Source organism: Pinus tabuliformis, chromosome 1_1 (assembly GCF_031772625.1).
Source record: "Pinus tabuliformis cultivar Carrire ecotype Pingquan chromosome 1_1, CPIR1, whole genome shotgun sequence".
NCBI lineage: Eukaryota > Viridiplantae > Streptophyta > Pinopsida > Pinales > Pinaceae > Pinus > Pinus tabuliformis.
Window position 1 is genome coordinate 917,685,878 of NC_142297.1, and position 6,738 is coordinate 917,692,615.

A 6,738-nucleotide genomic window follows, 5' to 3' on the forward strand; every position below is an offset into this window, starting at 1 on the left:
TTTCCAAAATAATTGTGTTAATAACTATTTTGATGATTATTAAAAATGATGCCTAATCTATATATTTATTTTGGAATAAATTTTTATAATTTTAGTTTAATCATCCATAATTATTAAATAAATAAAAATTTAATGACCTAAATAAACATATTTTAGAATATTTTATTTCAAAATTTAAAAATTAATTATGTGATATTAATTCAATATATTATAAGTATTTACCAATTAAATGGAGTGAAATAAAATTTAATAACAATGACCTCTTTATTAATAAAAGTTTAACTCCAAAATCTTAATGAACTTTAACATCTAACAACATTCTGATATGATCGATTGCGACGCTGCGTGGAACTTGCATCTGTGTGAAAACAGCTCGGAAGATAATATGAATGCCATAGCGGAACATTAATTCCAACATCGTAATCAATTATGATCGTCTTAACATCAATCAATCTCAACTGTATCACCATCGATATACTTCGTGAAACATGCATGTATGTGAATGCAGCGGTATTATTATGATTTTGAATTTGATGACAGAGTGTATAGGGGATTCAATCTGAATTGAATCCCGGCGAAGGCTCGTAATCATTCAATCTCAATTGACTTCCACGCCCTTTCAATTGCATAGGAGTCGCTGTGTGATACTAGCGTATCCTTATTACTATGAAATATGGTACTACGGAGAATAAAGATGTTTACCTAACAGCTAGGATGGTATTAGGCGCAGAAGGCGATGTTGTAATTAGTACCAGAAGTGCAAGTGGAGGGGCTAGTATTATCGTCTTTGGAATAGCTATAAGCCTGTGGGCACTGCCCCTTGAAGAACTTGGAATACTTGGTAGGAGGGCAGTTGTTGGCGTAGTTTCCCGTGCAGCAGTGTTGAGGAGTATTAAGAGCGGCACAAGCACTGTCGCACCCATCGACCACTTTCAATTCTGTAGGGCAGCTCGCAGTTATGTTGCTGCTACAGTCAACTGTTGGGCAGCTACTGTCCGAGGGAGTTATGGAGAGAGGGAGATTAAATCCATCAACGAGATAGATGTCATACGTGTCGCGATTGTTGGCCCCATTCAGAGTATATTCAGCCAGCGTTGCAGGAGGTCGTCCAGCGGCTTGACAACTGAGCAAGCCACCGCAGTCACCAGTGTTGCAGCTGCCTTCACCAGAGGCGTCGAAAGAGCAGCCCGTTCGTCCCCAAAATTTGCCTGCGGTTGTTCCTGCGGTCACGTCAACACGTCAATAATAATTGGTGAACTTTTTTATCTATTCTTTTCCTCTAATTGACATATCATGACATCATATTTTATGGAAAATTTATAATATACCTGTTAATTATTTTCTACCTGCCTAGGATATAGGACAGTTTAAACACATTCTTCAGGCACGGGATTTTTTAGATAAGATCTACATGGGTGAACTCCTGTGTACGTGACCTAGTTCCCCATTCAAACTGGAGAGAGTTACATTATACACTTCAAAGAAAAGCCATTAATGTTGTGTCTGTTATTTTCTAATAAAGACCTTAACAAGTGACATTTGTAGGGTCATGTAGTTATAATAAAATTAAACTTTCATGCACACTCCATTGGTTGGTTCTTTGGCCCCACACAACAATCGAGTCTAGGTTTTGCCTCTATTTCTTTTATTGCAACATTCGAAATTTGGTTTGCCACTCACACGTCATCCATATGAAAACCTTCCACATAGACTCAAAATTATGAGATGCATGAGATGCAGGACATGTGACCATAGCATTGGTCACACTTTGTAAAGCTACATATTTTTTGGTTAAAATCGAGGGGCAATTTTTACTTGAAAAATGTGAAGAACATTCTATGGCTTTAATAATTTGGGCTAAGAAATGTTCCACTTCGGCAATTTTAATTTTTATGTTGTAAGAGGGACCCTATGGACACAAGATGTGTGAAACAATTTTCCTATGGCATGTTCTATTCATTTTATAGTAAAAAATTTTTTACTTTCAATTAGTTCTGAAAATTTTAAAAAGATTTATAAAGTTTATTAAAGTTTTGATAAAAAAAACTATTATACTAAATATTATTTTTTTTTTTTTTTTTGAAATTTCTATTTCTATTTTCTTAATGGTTCATATAGATAAAATGACAAGTTTTATGGGGTTATATATATAATTTGTGAGAAATAAAAATTATTTAAAAATAAATTAAAAAATCTGTATGCCACCAAGTGTCATAATAGTACACACATGAAATCTCAATATTTATGAAAAATATTACACACATAAAATCTCAATATTTATGAAAATTTCTTTATTTAAAAAAAAATAAAAAAAATTATATGGCACCAAGTCTCATAATAGTACACACACCAAATCTCAATATTTATGAAAAATAGTACACACATCAAATGTTAATATTTTTGAAAAAGATCATTTCTAAGTAAGTGTGTTAAACTCATGTTTGAGTTTTAATTAGTGTGTAACTTTTGAAAATAATTTACATAGTTCACTCAAGTTTTTGTAAAAATTTAACAATCACATTTTATTTTATGATATTCCTTTTTGGTGGTTTAATATATATATTTTTTAAATATGAAATTACTTTTTATATAGATTCACTTTTATATGTAATATTAACACATATAATCTACTTAATCTAAGAAAAACATCTAAAATTATTATGTCACTACTTAAATAAATTATTTCACAATTATAATGAGAAATATTTAACAAAATCTCTTCTAAGCCCTACTACTATGACTCCAATACTATTGCAACAACTTCAAAAAAATCCAACAAACACATTTGTGATTTTCTATCACTTCATATATCAATATAAATATATGTTTGAAAATAATATTGCAACAACTACAGAAAAAGCCAACAAACACATGTGATTTTCTATCACTTCCGATATCAACATAAATATATTTTTGAAAATGCAATCTAAGTTCTTCCTCTAAACTCTTGCTACATTTGAGTCTCTTGCTAAGTTAATAAAACATCTTTAGATAGATGATGGAAACATTTGAGTTGAATTATATATATATATATATATATATATATATATATATATAGATATATATGAAAAAAATTATCGAAATTATTTTTTACCTTCATAAATTGATTTATAATTGGAATTGATATTATGGTCTTCATTTTACATTTATTGTCTATCTAATATATTAATAACTTAAAATCTCCCAATACTTATAAATATTTTTCTATTGGTTTTTTCATAAAAATATAAAATGCCTAAAACATAACTATTCCTTTACTAACAACATATTTCAAAATAATATAATGTATTGATAAGAAAAACAATGTCCCCTCCATTATAAATCTTTATAGCTCTTTGGTATGCCCCTAAGTCAACATGCCTTTTCATAATTAATTATGTGTTCCTTTAATATTATATAATGTTTTTATTTCAAACTTTTTTACCTACCTTTAATAGCTAGCTTGATTTTATGATATTAAATATTTTTCTTTCAAACATTTTTACCTACCTTTAATAGCTAGCTTGATTTTATGGGCAACTTGTGTAGGAGTCATATAAGGCTTTGAAATATCAAATTATCAAATAATGCAAGGTAAATACTTATAAGCATTTGTAGATTCATTAGCTATTTAATAATATAGATAACAAACAAAAGCCAATTGATGCCATTTGTTGCGTAATTTTTTGTTATAAATCATTTTAATGCAAAAATAGAAATTTCATTGTTTTAACTAAACACTTATAGAATCTTAATTTTTTGAATCCAACTATAAAGATCTCCTTACTTAAAAACTTTAACAATTTTATTTTTTTTAATATTCTAAAGTAGAAACCTATATTCAAAAGTTGAAGAAGATGTAAACTATTATAATTTTGCTTACAAAATGGAACCTTGCAAATCATAAGTTTTAATAATTAAAAAAATTAAGATCTTTATGCATGGCCATGAGGGGAATTTTATACTTCTACTATCAATTACATTTTTCTTAAGAGGCAGGTACTAAGCAATAATGCTACATATTAGACTTGTCTAGGTTTGGTAAACTTGTCATGGTTACTAAAAACAACTTTTTTTAGCTATTGTGCATGCTCTTACAATTAAAAGGAGATTTTGTTCCGAAGTAGTGCTTCCATTGCATCTAGGTGAACGTAGCATAACTAAGTTGGATATCTAGGTCTTTGACAATTTCTAAAATGGGAAAATCTTTAAATTCTCTAACTTCTTTGATAGTTAAAATATTTAAATTCTCAACTTCTTCCATAAATTTCTTGATGATATATGAGAAGTGAGGAAGAGGAGAATAAATTGAGAAATAACACATGTATGGTTTTCTTGTTGCTTGATGGAAAATGTTGAGGGGATAAAGGATCAAATAGCTGACATAAATTTAACTGATGAATCAACAACTGAGGTTAGTGTAATGCACTTTGGTGCTACTATAGTTTAGATAATTTGTTATTTCCTTTTCACATATATTTAGAATTATTAGCCCTTGAACACTTTCAAATGGTGTAGCAATAGTTTGAGGAGTGTGTTTTTTGATACATATGTTGATTTATTTTTTTTCTTTCTTTTTTTTTAGATGTTGTTTCAACTTTTTCGATGCACACATTTCTTGCCTGCATGTAGAGGGATTTCATTGTGTGTATTGCTAAGTTCGAGAGACTTTCAAATGCGAAGGCAGTTCATTATGTCGGAGTGCGAAGAAATCACCATTCTCCACACTTATGCACTCAGTATTTGATTTTTCCTCATTTGTTTTCTCCCCCACACACAATTTCTCCACGCCAAAATGGGTTGGACAATGACAATGAGAAAATCCTAAAATTACGAACAATTTTTCGTTGACACATTGTGTGGGGTGTGGATGAAGTTTTCTTCCTTCGCACCTCTACACTTTTCACAGTATATCAAAGTTAACAACTTGTGCTTGAATTCATTAGAAGATAATATTTTCCTAGTTCAAAAATATTTTTTTTCCTCTAGCTCAACATAATTTATTCAACTTGAAGTGTGAAGGGAAATATATATAAGAAGTTGAATTTGGATCCATCCCTCACTTGATCTAAGATAATTGACAGAGACAACAAACTTGGCTAAGATACAATAATATCTTGTGAAGGCTATGTGTTTCCTTTCTCCTCTTTCTAGCTCTTCTCTTTAGATGTAAGAAAATCAATTAAAGCTTTTCCACAGATAATGTATTATCATATTTGAGGAAATAAATTAGTAAACTCAGATTGGATACCAATAACTATAGTGCATTATGTAAACTATTTTTTCCCGAATTGATTTCCTATGGAAACATGCCCTTAAATACTAATTCAAACATGATCTTATGTGTGCACATTAAATATGTGGAGGCCAGTTGGTAGTGGGAACTAGTACTATTGATATGCCAATGAACCCAACCGACAATTAACAACACAAGAAAAAAATAAGTCTCGAAGATCGTATAGTTAAATATGCACATAACACACCTTGTTTTAAATAAGTGTACCACCTAGGCATAAATATAGATGCGCATGTGCAAAACTAGACAGTACGATTTGGATTCATAACCTAAACTTTGCCAAAGTAAGCTTCCAAACAAAAAGTATGCAACAAGTTAAGGGAGATTTGTGTGTTGTGCCTAACAAAGAATTGGTTTAATAACATTAGAAAAAATAATGGATATTTAAATTAACTCATGTGATTTATTGCTATTGTGAATACGATTGCATTTGAATATTGATCAAAGGAAAGATTTTCAGTGAGACTATTTTATTCAAAAGGCTATATTTCCCAATGATCCAGGTGGATCCTTGATGGTTCAAAAATCAAAGCCATCAACTCTTAGTGAAACCAAGTCGAATTCATAGAGATCGACTCCACGATTCCAATGGAATGGATGACACTCAAATTTAAGTCTGTATGACCAACTTATCATAGTCAGAATTACACAAGTTAAAATAGGAAAGTGAGACCCATAAGATATACATGGCAGCTCGCTATCCAATTTTCCAACAAAAAATAGCACACCATTATTAGATTTGTTCCCCTGTAGAAAAGACAATATATATATATATATATATATATATTAAAAAAATATCATTAACAAAAAGAAATCATATAGAGGCCAAAATATATATACATATATATATATAACAAAACCTTATTCAAAATATGGCTATATTCAAAAGTAAAATATGTAGTGGTCCAACAAAATATGTTTAAAACCATATGGAGGAGGTTATAAGGTTCTATAAACCATATATAAAAAAAGGTTTGAATGACAGTCAACAATTATAATGGTCACCGCATAAATATATCATGTGTTATAACATGGTTATATGGTCAGTGGGTAAATGATATATATGGGCGGACATATAACAGTTATGTTTAAAAATACATGTCACAGGATTAATGTTGGGCCATTATAATATATGGTTATAACCCAAATGCCAAACTTAATGACAAAATTAAAAATGTGGTGTTTTATTTTTATTAAAAAAAAATTGCATGCTGTGTTAAAATGGGAATCGTGACGAGTTAAACATGGGACCCCATTGGCCTCGGTGGGTTTAACAACACAATGTTTTGTTCTTATTAAAAATAAAGTTTCGTGGTGTGTTAAAGTAGGCACCGTGGGGAGTTTAACATGGGACCTCATTAGCCTCATGACTTGACATCATTCTGCCAACCAGGTGCATTCAGGGGAAAGAGCTAACCAGCCATATATTGGGTATTTAATGTCCTCAGAGCAGCACGCGACTT

General features: G+C 30.5%; 1 pseudogene; it reads right to left on the reverse strand.

Moving 5' to 3' along the window:
* Positions 1 to 360: 360 nt before the first annotated feature.
* LOC149217391 (pathogenesis-related thaumatin-like protein 3.1 pseudogene) lies at positions 361 to 1,239 on the reverse strand (annotated as a pseudogene).
* Between the last annotated feature and the right edge of the window lie 5,499 nt (positions 1,240 to 6,738).